Source organism: Mytilus trossulus, chromosome 8, assembly GCF_036588685.1.
Source record: "Mytilus trossulus isolate FHL-02 chromosome 8, PNRI_Mtr1.1.1.hap1, whole genome shotgun sequence".
Lineage (NCBI taxonomy): Eukaryota > Metazoa > Mollusca > Bivalvia > Mytilida > Mytilidae > Mytilus > Mytilus trossulus.
In genome coordinates, this window is record NC_086380.1 from 38,750,165 (window position 1) to 38,764,977 (window position 14,813).

Sequence of the window (14,813 nt, forward strand, 5' to 3'; positions counted from 1 at the left end):
TTAGACCAGTGGATTCATAATAATTCATGGGATACCAATTTTTATGAAATGCATTGAGGCTTTTGCAAAACCAAAAAATCAAATTAAATATCTTTGAAAATACAAGTTTTTCCGATTCCACAACAAAATAAAATATCAATACACAGAATGTTAGAACATAAATAATGAAAAAGACAAAAATTCTTCCGCTAATATCAATATATTAAAACTGTAGCATGTTTACTATTGACAAGAAATTAGATGAATTTTATTATCATATAATATTTTGATACCATATTAAGTCATCAAACAGCTGGAAATGAAATAAATATTTAAGACGTCACGGAAATCTGACATAAACACAGAGGAGGGCTAGATGCTGATTTTGCACATTAACATTATTACAATTGAAAGAATTTTTAAGGATAATCTTAAACTTTAATGGTCACTAAGAAATATTTATAAGCACCAAAACTTTAAATATGTCTTTCATTGGAAAATAGCTGTACCATGTATATAGGTATTATTACAGTGTAACCAGACATTTTCTCGCTTAATGGAGGTCAACTTTTAAAAAGGTTATACTGTAAGTCAGGTTACACTGTACCTAATACCTATGCATATTTAACCTCATTTCAATGGTCATCTGTCTTTTAAGGTGTGCTTTAACTGAATAACACAGATTTGACTGTTGCATTTGATTTTGAGCTATTTTAATTTGAATTTAAGTTGGGGAGAGTCATGAAAGTCCAAATTTTAACCAAGTTTATATATGTCAGATGGGTATTAGCAAGATTTGAGCATGACCCATAACAGGAACATACCTAAAAAATCACATTGTTAGGCGGTATTTATGAATGTAGCTCAATAACTCTATGGCACCCTCCCCTCCCCCTCCCACACGTCAACCCCTAAAAAACTAGCACTGTACTATTATCATGTTGGAATCAGAAAACTTTAATATTTTGACAGACTGAAACAAACTTTCACATTTACAACAGAATTATTTTGGTTGTTCTGGTACAGAAAAAAATTGTATAATAACTTTATTAACAGTACATTAACAGAGATTCAGGTACTGTATGTACATAAAGGAAATATATTCAAATCACCTTAATTCTTTTATTTAAAGGTTTAGGTGGTTTTGTCTCTTTTCCTAGTAGTTCCTACTTAACACTTGAGCTACATTACGTAATATAAGGACAATAACCAGAGAACAATGGACCGAATTTCAGCTGTCCCATTCACTAGAAAACTTGTTCAAGTAGTTAATCGTCAAGCATGTCAAATAAAAGGTAATTACCCCTGGTGCAAACTGCAGTCTAAACAAATATTTAACTAAACAAGTCAATGGTCCTGTTATTTGATTGACAATTTATTTAGAAAACTCATCCTGGTTCAAATTAAGATTTATCTGAAGTACTTGACCTTGTCTTCAACTTGATAACATTTTTCTTGGTATCCTAGCCCAAGTGAAAATGATTTGTTACTTGTACATTGTACCTATATCTAAGTCATAACAATAAACATACTGCTGAAATTGTTTTATTCAGTATCATGTTGAAACCATCTATTTTCACATGTTTCAAGATCCGTGTGGACTGTTCGTTAAAAAAATCATTCCACAAAAAATGGTACCGTAATACAAATGTAATAGTTGATAGTCTGTAAAAAAAATATTCCCGTAACATCCAGTGACAAGTATTTCATGATGTAGAAGATTCTCTATGGTTCTTGAAATGAGAGATTTTCAACTTAAATCTCATCAAAGGGCAAATAGCCTTGAGGAATAATATCAGGGCGGATCCAGCCATTTGAAAAAAGGGGGGGTTCCAATCACATGTTCCCATTCAAATACATTGATCGTCCAAAAAAAAAGGGGGGTTCCTCCCTCTCCTCTGGAACCGCGCCTGAATATAGAGGTGGAAATGTCCTAGCATTTGAACTTTGTTTATCTATCTAATAGACAAACTTAGCTTATGACCAATAGATCCCAATCTTGCTATTATTACTTATTACTCAGTATGAAATTCAAAGTCATCTCACATTCTCTGTCAAGTAATGGAAACCAATATCTCACAGAGAGATCAAAGACAAATTTTAGAGAGTAGAGATCAACATATTTATCTATATCATTGCTTGATAGACAAATTAAAAAAAAAGGTATGTATATAAGTTGTAAATTTATATTTGTGACAGTCTACCCCTTATACTTCTTTTTTTGTCCAAATAAATCATTCTCAACATTATCTTTTGATCCTAAAATACTAAATATTTCAAGTATTCAAAGTTTCAAATTTCAAAAAGATCCATAAAAAGGTCAATGTAAAAAGGTTTCAGATCACCTTGCTCATATTAAACAATCATATAAACGATTCATTATTAACCTTTACATGCGAGATAAAATTGAGAATGGAAATGGGGAATGTGTCAAAGAGACAACAACCTGACCATAGAAGAGAATAGTGGCAATCGATTGGCTTTCCAATTAGTTAAGGATTGATGTATTGAGTAGTTTAAAGGCATATTTTCTGTATTGTCATATGTCACCTGTTGTAAATATAGTGTTATGAAGGTTAATTGGTCTAAACAAATGAAAACATTAAATTGAAGCTAAACTTTCCTTTTTTTTTTCTATTTTAAGCTGTAATTAGAAACGTATGACAGCTAGAATTGAAATATGATTTATTGTTACAGTAGTACAAATCTACTAAATACTCTTGATTGTACCATATAATAATAGATTATAGTTTGTTGCTTGATTAGCAAAAACAAATTGGTCCCTTATTGATTCAAAAATAAAATATTGAACAACAAGGATGTAATTATGTTCAAAAATATACTTAATTTTCAACAAGTCTTTAATGAACTACCATCAGATTTTTATGAAGGGGGCTAGGATAAAAAAATTGTCCTGCAATATTTTTGAGTTGTAATTTCTGTTATTCTGTCCTGCCTTTTAATGTTTCACTCCTTTGGTTCTGCCTTTTCTTTTTTGCCATTTTTTTTGCCAAGTTGCTCATCCTGCCCGTTTTTTTAACTCAAAACTTCTGTCCTGCTTTTTTATTATCCTGGCCCCTAAAAATCAAATGTTAGCTCCCTTAGTGAAAATGTGCACTTGATGTAAAGAATGGGTTAGAAAAACTAGGTTCATGGACAATAGACTTTTATTTTCAAATCTCAATCTTGGATTGTTTGTGTATAAGTTGTATAAAAAGTGCCATTTTTACTGCTTGATTTTAGTTGTCACCTTCATATGGCATTTCTGCTAAAAGTAGCTAGACCATCTTTTATATACATGATATATATATAATTTAACCTCTTGAAATGTACACAGCCTTACGTTTTTCTACATGAATATTCAGAACAATTCTTACTTTAAGGCCACAGTATTTTTGCTAACAATGAATCAGATAACTTTTTTTTTTACATAGATAAGGCCGTTAGTTTTCTCGTTTGTATTGTTTTACATAGTCTTATTGGGGCCTTTTATAGCTGACTATGCTGTATGGGCTTTGCTCATTGTTGAGGGCCGTACGGTGACCTATAGTTGTTAATGTTTGTGTCATTTTGGTCTTTTGTGGATAGCTGTCTAATTGGCAACCATACAGCATCTTCTTTTTAATATTGATTAATGTCATAAATATGATACATTTTGTTCTGCTTGATACTCCCAAATAGAGCCCCATATTTTTAACCCTTTGGCTGACAGTTTAAAATTTAGGAGCAAATATTAAGGAACAAATTGTGTTCAAAGAGTCCATGTACTTGATATTTATCTTTTTTCCTGTTTTATCTTTATTTCCTTCTACTTCAAAATAATCTTATTGACAACTTTTTATTATCAGACAGTTCCTGGAACATATATAAATACTTATTATTATAGGAACAATTTTGTTGTATCCAATGTGCATGCCCAATGGTTTTCCCTGTTTAATGTTTACTTCCTTTTACTAGAAATTTATCAGTTAACAAATCTATATCTTTAGACATTTAGAAATTCTTAGGAAAGTATTTTTCAGTTATTTAGTACACTGAATATAATGTACATGTAGTTCAAGAAGTGATTGAATTAGAAAGAATTTTGTACTATCCACTTCAAAATAAAAAGGAAACTGTTTAATACAATCAGAAATCAATATGTATGTCATCAATAATTCTCAAGCTTATTTTTTCAATCAATGATCAAAGATAAAACCTTTAGATGCAGAAACATAGATCTACGAAAGACTCGTCAGTGATGCTTGAATTCAAAAAGTTAATCAAGCCAAATAAGGTAGAAAGTTGATGTACATATTAAATCAAATTTAAGAGTTTAAATAAATTTGGTGGGCCTGAATTTGTGCAGGTAGGGCTCCAGAAAAACAAGAATGTGTTCATAGTACAAGGATGCCCCATCTGCACTATCATTTTCTTTGTTCAGTGGGCTGTAAAAATGGGGGTAAAATCTCTAATCTCAAAGGGAACATGTGTACTAAGTTTCAAGTTGATTGGACTTAACTTCATCAAAAACTACCTCGACCAAAAACTTTAACCTGAAAACTTTTACCAGTGAAGCAGGACAGACAGACGATTAAACAAATGGATGAACTGACGCAAAGACCAGAAAACATAATGCCCATAATAAATGGGGCATAATAATAAATGGGGGATACTTACAATGGGGCATAAAACCCAATTCTTCTTTACTGGCAAGCCATTTAAATCAAGAAACAGTATGCAAAGAATGCATACATGTAATTGAACTATTAGAAAGACACAGAGAATGACCAGTTCATTCGTTCTTGTGCATATCTTACTGAAAGAACAGTCATATAAATATTTAACCTGTATAATTAAAATGCTTTCATATAATGAACATTAACATGAATATTCAGGAAACCATCTGATTGAACAAACATTGAATCTTATTAAAAAGTGTATATAAGGCCTACTTGCTTTGAGCAGTATCTTTCGATCATCTCTCCAACAAGAAACTTATATACAATGTAGATCAAGATTGACTTGAACATTTTCAAATCTTTATTGCCATGGTAGTAGAACACAAAATACACAGAAGACTATACATGACAGTATTAATTTATCTTGCCAAGATCCCTTGAAATTCTAAAATGATATTCATAAATAAAATTACACCTTCATTCATCATCCAGGATATTATCTGATCTTTGTGATTTATTGTTGTAAAATTATGTCACATTTAGTGTCAGAATACAAAAAAGTATTTTGATACAGAAAAGTGAGAACTTTATTGACAAAATCCCTTCAACTCATTTCAAAAGATTTTTTTTTAATGATACCAAAATAAAATTCAGTTGTCACAGTTTCCTGCCCCCATATCATCCATCAATTTTCATGCATTCACAAAAACAATAGACCACTTTCGAGTTCATCCGTCACCGGAAAAAACTCGTCAATTATACGCGCCTTTATCACCGTCATTTGTGCGTTTAGGGGCGTCGTCACTTCCTTCCAATGTTGAGCGAGTGGTTGGAAAACTATAATTCTATATTGTACGAATTATTCGGCAAATTGAATTCTCAAAATTGACAATCAACACTGCTGTCATTAGGGAATTGTCAGTAAGTACCTACAGAGCAACCATTATTTCTAGTTTATCCTGCACAAAGACGATCACTAAGACGCTTGATGAACGTAAATAGTGCAGGGATACAGGCAAGCCCCTCTATCTGGTAAATGACGTCATAAAGGCGTGCATAATTGACGAGTTTTTGCCGGTGACGGATGAACTCGAAAGTGGTCTATTTATTGATGTTTTTGGTGAAACACCATTTATTTAAAGTGCAGATATGTTTGGTGATTCCCTTTTATACTTCACAATATTTCGCTGTATATTTAAGGCAAAACATTCTTAAAATTACAGCATTTTCTTTATCAACCCTCCCTAGTTTTTCTGCTAGCAGACTAGGAAACAAGTATTTTGTTCTTCTGGCCTGAAGAAAAAATAAATAGGATATCTGATTTAATTATTTCAGGGTTGACGTCAGTGTGTCACAGTATCTTGATAACTGAAAAGTGAATAGCACCCTGAACAAAACACAATCAACAAATAAAATTGGCGTCAACAAATTTTCTCTTTTTTTTTTACCAAATGATGTAAAGAAAATTTTTAAATCAGATCAAATCAATTTAGGTTTAGCAAAATAGTATTGAAAGAATATATATTGATGCTGGAAAGTAATTGTAAAAGTGACCATAACAGTGAATTAGAACTCAAGATCTGGACAGTTTCATTGTAGGTGTCCAACCAATGGATGGGAATGCCTAGAAAACACAACAACCTCTATCTATTTTATAATATCAATAGAGGTTGTTGTATTTTAAGATATATATATATATATATATATATATATGTACAAAATGTATGCAAATTTTATCCATTTTAGTTGAAACTAGAAAAACATTCCATGGGCTACAGATTTATTATTTAATTCTAATTTCTATGCATAATTTCTTCTTTCTTTTTTTTTATATTAGACATAAATCAGAAAGGATGGTTAAGTGCCTGCAGACACTGGAACCAAATTAAACAAAAAAACAACATAACTAAAAGTGTATAAAAATAAACATAATTAAGTTCTATTTTGATAAATGAATAAAAAAAACTTACATGCGTTAGACACCTACACAAAATAGTTGATGTACAAAAAATGAACATGTACTAGCACAGTCAGAATTTCTTAAAATTTTGAAATTTATAGAAAAGCACAAACACTAGTATATATTGATTTAAGGCTGGACAACAAATGAAACTAGGTTTAAAAATTTAGGGTAAATAGTGAAGAAAATATTAGTACTGGTATAAGACATTGAACTTGACATTGTGCCTTGAAAAATAAATATGATCCTCATTCTATTTCATTTTAAATCATTAAAGTTGGAAACTGGAGCTGAAGCCTTTAAATCAAATGAATTGCTAATGGTCATAATATCTTTAAATTCAAAAGGTAGAAAAATAATGTCAATATAGTATTTGGAAAAGTAAGTAAGCAAATATTTTGACAGTGAAAAAATAAAGTCTTTAATCACTTTTACTGTATGAATGATTTGAACCTTTATCTTATTTTAAAACCAATATATTTAACTGAACCATATAAGTTATTGACTTGACCTATTTTCCCATCAATTTCACATCTTTGTTAAATCAAAAAAATAGTTTTCCCATCTACAGACAAAAATAAATGGGAAGGAACAAAATAAAGGATAAAGGTACAATAATATGTGGTTCCCCCACCATACAGTTAAAAAAATATATGAGGTGTGAAAACTTTAAAATTTGTATCATCATTAATATCTAAAATGTGTAGCTAACTGAACAAATTTACATATTTTTCATAGATTCTTATAAGATTAAGAATGCAATTTACATACATGTATACACAAGAATGGATGCCACATCCACACTATCTTTTTCTATGTTCAGTAGACCTTGAAAATGGGGTAAAATTTCTAATTTGACATTAAAATTAGGAAGATCATATCATAGGGAACATGTGTAGTAAGTTTCAAGTTGATTGGAATTCAACTTCATCAAAAACTAACTCGACCAAAAACTTTAACCGGAAGCAGCACAGACAAACAGACGAAAGTACACAAGAACGGACAGACAAACAGACCAGAAAACATAATGCCCATAGATGGGGAATAAAAAGCAGCATTTCCCATTTTCTTATTTCCTGATACATGTACATTGCATTTCCTGAAATTGACTTGTGTGACTTCCTCTTTGTCAGTTTATCATGCATATAATTAATTAACTTTCTTTAATCATTTAAATTTGAAATTGACAAAAGGTTTATTGAAATCTAAGTTGTTGGTTTTTTTAATCATTGAATCCTTTATGGCAGAATTAAAATTCTGTACATGAAGTTACAGAACATTGTCTGACATTTAGAGAGTACGCTATTTCATGCAATTATTAGTTTTGGAACAGGCTTTACCCATCTTTCCAGTGTTCCGCCATACGGGCCATAGTAAAGCTTTATTTCGGGGGTTGAATAATAGGATTATGTCATTTGCATTAAATATAACATATATCCAGATTAAATAATTCATTTCCATAAGCTTATGTACACATGTATTTATACATGTATGATTATATGAAAATCGAGGGTGGATTAAGATTAACTTGGATATTAGTACATGTAATTATGTACATCGATTTTTATTCTATAAATACATTAACCATCTGGGTTATAATAACTCTAATGGGATATAGAAACAATGAAAAAAATACATCTATTTAGATCAAACTTTGCCTTTAGTCTTCCATATAAAAAATGCATGAACATTCAATAACTTTTTTTATTTTATTTTTAGCAATTAAGTCATACTGTCATTGACTGTGGATTATTGAATCGTTGAATACCTTGAACCATGAAATCAAATGATAAAGGAATGAACAATTTTCTATAAGCTGAATAATAAATGAATCTTACACATTGATCCTTTTACTGATTTCACAAAACACAGTGAAAAACCAACCTTTTTCAAGGCTACACGTGAAATAAGAGGCAAAACACATTGCACAAAAATAACCCTTTTAATTTCCACCCTCTTATAATATGCTGCATTTCCTGGGGAACAGACTGCTAACAAACAAACTTTATAAAATCACTCATACATGTACCACGGCCATACTGTCTTCCTTCCTGACAAATTATACCACTTAAAAAAAAAAAGGTTAAAAAAAAGGGCCACGTTTTAACATACATGTAGACTACACACAGTATCCACTATTGCGGGGATATATTTTAACTTAAATTCAATAATTATCTTGTTTTGGTTAAATTGAATACAGAACTCCTGCTGAAATAATGTGACTCTTCCTGCATCACAACAATATATTTCAATCCTGATAATCTCAATGCTTTCAATTTATTCTATTTTGCAATCTGTTCCGCTAAACTCAAGAATCTGTTCCACATTGAGGATTGAACTTAAGAGTCATGCAACAATCACTTTTCCACTGTTGCGTCATATATTTTCTTTTATCACACTGCAGGTAAATTATCATGTTGTGATTGGTTTAACGCTGTCAGGTGGTGACACCCTATGAGACCATAGGGGATTTTAAGTTTCATAAGGGTTTCATGACGCTTTAATGGTGATGTCATCTATTAAATTAGTAAAGTTTCATTGGTTTTTTTTCTCCACAAAACGCAGCAGAAAATGTTGAGCGTGCGATAAATCGGTTTATATGCGGTTAACTACTGACCCCCTACAGAAACATAAAGGGTGAATAAATTCCATCTATAGGGGATTCAGTCTCCGGCCTAACACCTATTGATTTTACTTACCCTCTATGGATCCGTAGGGGGTCAATAGCGAACCATATAACTTATATTATGACGTCAAAACTTTTACCCGAAATGTTGTGATGTCCAGTTATGATGGACAAATAGCAATAAGTTGTATTGGCTTCTCAGTATTACTAATTTCCCACAAGCCAACAGCTCTCCAAACCCACCAAAAATGGAGGGAGTTATAAGGCAGGCAGAGTTACTGGACGGGGCGAATTTCAGGACACGACTGTATAAAGACCTAAGAACCTAGGTGAAAAGTGGTCTCATTAGGGAGTTCTGATCTTGGACTCCCCGCTGCTTTGTCAGATTCTTGTATCCCGCTTACACTATGTACGTAAAAATGCTCATTTTTTGTTAATTTCGGTGTCCCACTAGACTTCATTTACCGTTTTCATGGTACAATAATTTGACTTTTATGTGTCAGGCTAACTTAAAATAGGCAATAACGCAGACCCACAGAAAATAGGTTGGAAATATAAAATTTACAAAAAAAAAGAAAAAAAAAAAAGGTAAATGGGGTCCCTTCACATATCGAATGAGGGACGGAACTTAACAACATTGCCATAAAATAAAATAAGAAATTACCTTTGCAGATAACCAGGAATTGCTCGTTTTTCTTGCGTTGCGTAACACAAAAATCAGACTCAGTAACCCTTGGTGCAATATTTCCACTTCTTTGTCAGTGGTCTCAGGATTCTATTTAACTCTGTCGAATGACAGGTAATACTGTCAAAAACTATAACACAATATTTACAAACATTACACAGAATAAATTATACACCCGGTCACAACGATGCATGTCAACACTTTAAACCCGCCGTTTTGACAGCTACTACACTGCTTTCATAATTAGAAATTTTCCTGTTGTGGCCTCATAGCAAAACCTCTAAATATGATTGGAAACCAGTTGAGTTCAAAAGTTCATAAGTGTAGTATAGTTTAAGAATCAATAGTGTATTGGATACGTAATACTCCGTAGGTGTTAATATTAAAGACATATAGTTGAAAAAACAGAACATTCAAGTCATTGTGCTGGCTGTTAACCTCGGGAAACTGATCTAATATGGATAGTCAATCATTATGGGTGGTATGAATAAACAAAAGCAAATAAAGGCAACACAAGCACATGAGGGGGCGGTGCATGCTATTTTTGGGGACAGTTTTTCGACTTAAACATAAAAAAAAAAAATAATAAGATACAAAAAGTAGTAATAAAGTAAAAACAAAATCTTTAAAAAACAAGTTCGGATTTTATTTAGAACTTTCACTGGAAATTGAATGGTCATTGCCGTGCGGTCAATCAAGGACGTATAAACCCACAAAACACAAAAACGTTCAGGAAATGTTCCAGGAACGTTTCTGTTTCGTTGTGAGAACGTTGTGATTTAACATTGTAGGAACGTAAAAGTGTGGACTACCAGTTACGTTGTAAGAACGTTATGATATAACGTTATGGAAAACCAACCTGGAACCTAAATAGAACCTTGTGTAACCTAACTTGAACCGTGATAGAACCTTGTATAACCAATCTGGAACCCTAATAGAACCTTGTGTAACCAATCTGGAACCTTAATAGAACCTTGTGTAACCAATCTTGAACCTAAATATAATCATTTGTTACCAATCTGGAACCCAAATTTAGCCTAGTCCCAGACAACATTTGTATGTTGGCACAACAATGGCCCAACGTATCTACATTCATTGGCTCAACGTTGTTTTTCTCTCCATCTTCCTAAACATGCATGAACATTTTGCCACTGGACGTATTAGCAAACAACAATCAATTAATCTTTCTCTCCAGGAATTGTACCCATATTTGAATGAATTAAATCAACACGGCATCCATGTTACCTATTTTTCTTAAATAATGAAAACAAAGATATGAATATCAATACATAATTTATTTTAGCTAGACAACATGGACAAGGAGCAAATTCTTAAAAGTTTAATTGTATGTAACTACACGTTGCAACATCAGATCTAGAATGAAAATTATAAAGTATATTCATGATGTTTCATTCCTATAAATGTAATTCACTTCATCAGGTTCATACAGTTATTTCCTAGTTCTGTAATTCACTTCTGACATCAGGTTCATACAATTACTTCCTAGTTCAGTAATTCACTTCATCAGGTTCATATAATTATTTCCTAGTTCTGTAATTTCACTTCATTAGGTTCATACAGTTATTTCCTAGTTCTGTAATTTCACTTCATTCGGTTCACACAATTATTTCCTAGTTTTGTAATTCACTTCATCATGTTCATACACTTACTTCCTAGTTCTGTAATTTCACTTCATTAGGTTTATACAGTTATGTCCTAGTTTTGTAATCTAACATGGGTTGTATTCACAAGAGTGTTCCTTTTGTTTTCTGCTACACTTTCATTTGGCACTTTTTCTGAATCCGTCTTTTGTTTAATTCTTATCCAGTGTAGCAAATCTTCATAAAAATTGTTTCACTGCCCCTGTAATAAAGAAATGAACAAATGAGTACCCAATGTATACTTCTTATGAATATAATAAATCCTAAAAGACTCTTGTTTAAAACTAGACTATACAAGGCGATGCCATAAGGGATAAGGCACTCATACCACATCTTCCAACATCTATTTAGAATGTTAGACTTCACTGTGCTAGCTAAGTTAAGCCGGGAAATTGAGGGTAGATATGGATACAGGAAACAGAACCATGTAAAAAAATGTTCTATCTAAATGAATAATTCTAGTGACAAAAATACAAAGTCAAATCTAAATACAACAGCATTATCGATAATATAATATTTAACATTTTAATTATGCATATATATTTGCAAATTTCGAATCCGATGTGGCATTAAGGATTGCTATTATGTTACTAACTTAAAGTAATTTATTGTGCATTTTGTCCAATTCTTTTAAATTTGTATGACCTAAAAATAATTAAACAACATTCGGAAACAGAATGTAACAAGGAAAATTCGAAAATACACTTTTCCATTGATAAGGGTTATAAATGCAGTCTTCACATTTAACAAAGATTTCAGAAATAAAATAAGTTTTATTTGTAGTTAAAAAACATGTATTATTTGTCATTCATAATCATATACGTATATCAGAATTTTTAAAGTAACAATCAACTTACATGGTTCTTTCTCTTTAGATGATGCGATTTTCTCTTTTGTTTTTTTTGTTATCACTGCTTTCTTACAAATACACGACAGGAAATAGTCTCAAAAGTGACTATCCCACTACGCTTAGATTTCCTATAACCTTAATTACCATAGCAACTATCTTTGAAATTTGTCTAACATCTGGTCAACATCATTCTATAGGTCAACCTTATCAGAATATGCTTGATTAACATAATGACTGTATCAAATATCATTATGTATATAATTGCTAATTATGTTTCACAAATTAAAGTTAAATGAAAAAAGTCATAATAAATAATGAGAATAATGAATTTTAACTTTTAATCGAGCAATCTATATGTTTAAGGAATAAAAAGTTATTTTGTTCTTAATACAGTGTCGTTTTTTTAGTTTTAAAAACTATCAGCATTCACTTTCTGAAACAAAATAAAGGTTTGATTAACAAGCAAGACGGCAAACATCTTACTTGCATTTTTTGCTATTAATTTGCTATTTTTTTTATTTTTTTTGGAAAGATTATTTAAAAAAAAAATGAGGAACATTATTCGAACGTTTTAAGAATGTTAGTAAAGTAACGTTAAAAAGTAACTAATATTAAACGTTTCTACAACGTATTATTTGTAACATAACCAAACTAAACTTCCACACAACGTTAAAACAAAACGTTCCTAGAACGTTGAATTGTAACGTTTCTTTTTAACGTTCTCACAACGTTTGTGTAACGTTAAGGTCCGAAATAACCTTACAGGAACCAATCCACAACGTTCTTTGAACGTTATGTGTTTAGTGGGAAGTTCTAATATACGTCCTTGGTTCAATCTGAGACTACTATAACAGTAGTAGTCTCAGGTTCAATCAACAGGATGATTGTTTGAAAAAATTTGAATACACGTACATGCATCATCTTCACGTTTCACGACCCCCCCTTTTTTTTTAATCAGAGATCCCCACCTGACCATGCAAACATATAGCTTACCTTATTTGTAACATACTATCTTGGGGGAAAAGGGGGTGTCCATGTAACACTTTACCATGTATCAATATTATCATTCTTGAAGACATTCAAAGTGCACAGGCCACGCCTTTTATACCACTCGAAATTAGTTACAGGGGTGTAAAAAAAATAATGGGACCGTCACGGTGGAAGAGCAGCCAGTTTATTTAGTTCACATGCAGTGTCATTAGCCAGCTGTCAACACTGATGTTGTGATTTCCATCCCAGTACGCGACCGTGAGGTGCGTTCGACCCCGATCTTATAGGATTAGGATTGCTAGTTTTTCCCTCGAATGTCTATGGCTCAGACAACCTCTTTCCGTGCACTGATGGCTCTGCCACAATGTAAATTAGAGTGTTGAAAGTGTCATTGAACACCAACAATCAATCAGTCAATAGTAGCCGTGAAAATAATTAGGGTCAATTTCAGATAAACCCTGTCAGAATGGAACTTATCACCATAACCTAATGTTTACCAAAACATTGAAGAAATGTGAACCCTGTACACCTATAGCTATCATTCTATGATATCTATTGAGTGCATTCAACTAAATATCGCACATGCAGGCAGTGTATCTAAAACTGCTAAGATTTAGTTAAAGAATGCAAAAACAACAGGAAAATGTGGATTTTTTTCTACATTGGATAAAGGTATAGGGTGAGGGTTGATAGTTCAAAAACATGTTTAACCCCGCCGCAATTTTGCCCCTGTCCATGGTCAGAAGTCCCTGGCCTTTGTTAGTCTTGTATGATTTTTAATTTTAGTTTATTGTGTAAAATTCGCATGCAGTTTAGTATGACGTCCATGGTCCATTATGCACTGAACAAGTAAACATATTTCTTTGGGGGCCAGCTGAAGAACACCTCCGGGTGCGGGAGTTTCTCGCTACATTGAAGATCCATTAGTGGCTGTTGTCTGCCGCTATGGTCGGGTTGTTGTCTCTTCGACACGTTTACCATTTCCATTCTCAATTTTATTAGTTTTCAATCACTATGCAATAACGATCAAACTTGTGGAGGTAACACTATGTATATGGATGTTTTATTTCAATATTATGACCAAAAGTTAATGATATGTAAGCATGGTAAGGTATGTCCACAAGTATTACTTGGAAACATCTCATTGCACATACTGATATAAATTTATACGTTCTTATATCTCTGTTCATTTTTACTTGATTTTCTCCGTTCTCCGTTTTATTATTTTAGCGCCCTTTATGTGCATGACATTTTGCCTGAGATTCGCTATTATGTGAACCCCATCCGAATCTAATACATGCAGCTTTGGGCTGCACTTAAAAAATGTTTGCGATCAAACTTTTAAAAAGGGGAAGAAGGCTACCAGAGCCTCAGGGACATTCAAACTCATAGATCGAAGAG

At 32.2% G+C, this 14,813-nt stretch overlaps 1 protein-coding gene across 5 annotated transcripts in view; it reads right to left on the reverse strand.

Moving 5' to 3' along the window:
- The window catches only part of LOC134680922 (sodium- and chloride-dependent GABA transporter ine-like), a 54,370-nt gene that overhangs the window by 27,421 nt on the left and 12,136 nt on the right, over nt 1-14,813 (reverse strand). For 2 of the 5 annotated variants that reach the window (XM_063540228.1, XM_063540231.1), the window contains exon 1: nt 9,891-10,184. The exons of 1 other annotated variant lie outside the window; for it this stretch is intronic. The gene's annotated coding sequence lies outside the window, so the exon portion shown is untranslated. Of the gene's footprint in view, nt 1-6,610; nt 6,652-9,890; nt 10,185-14,813 lie in introns of those variants that run through there. 2 more of the 5 variants (XM_063540227.1, XM_063540230.1) reach the window with 2 other exon arrangements.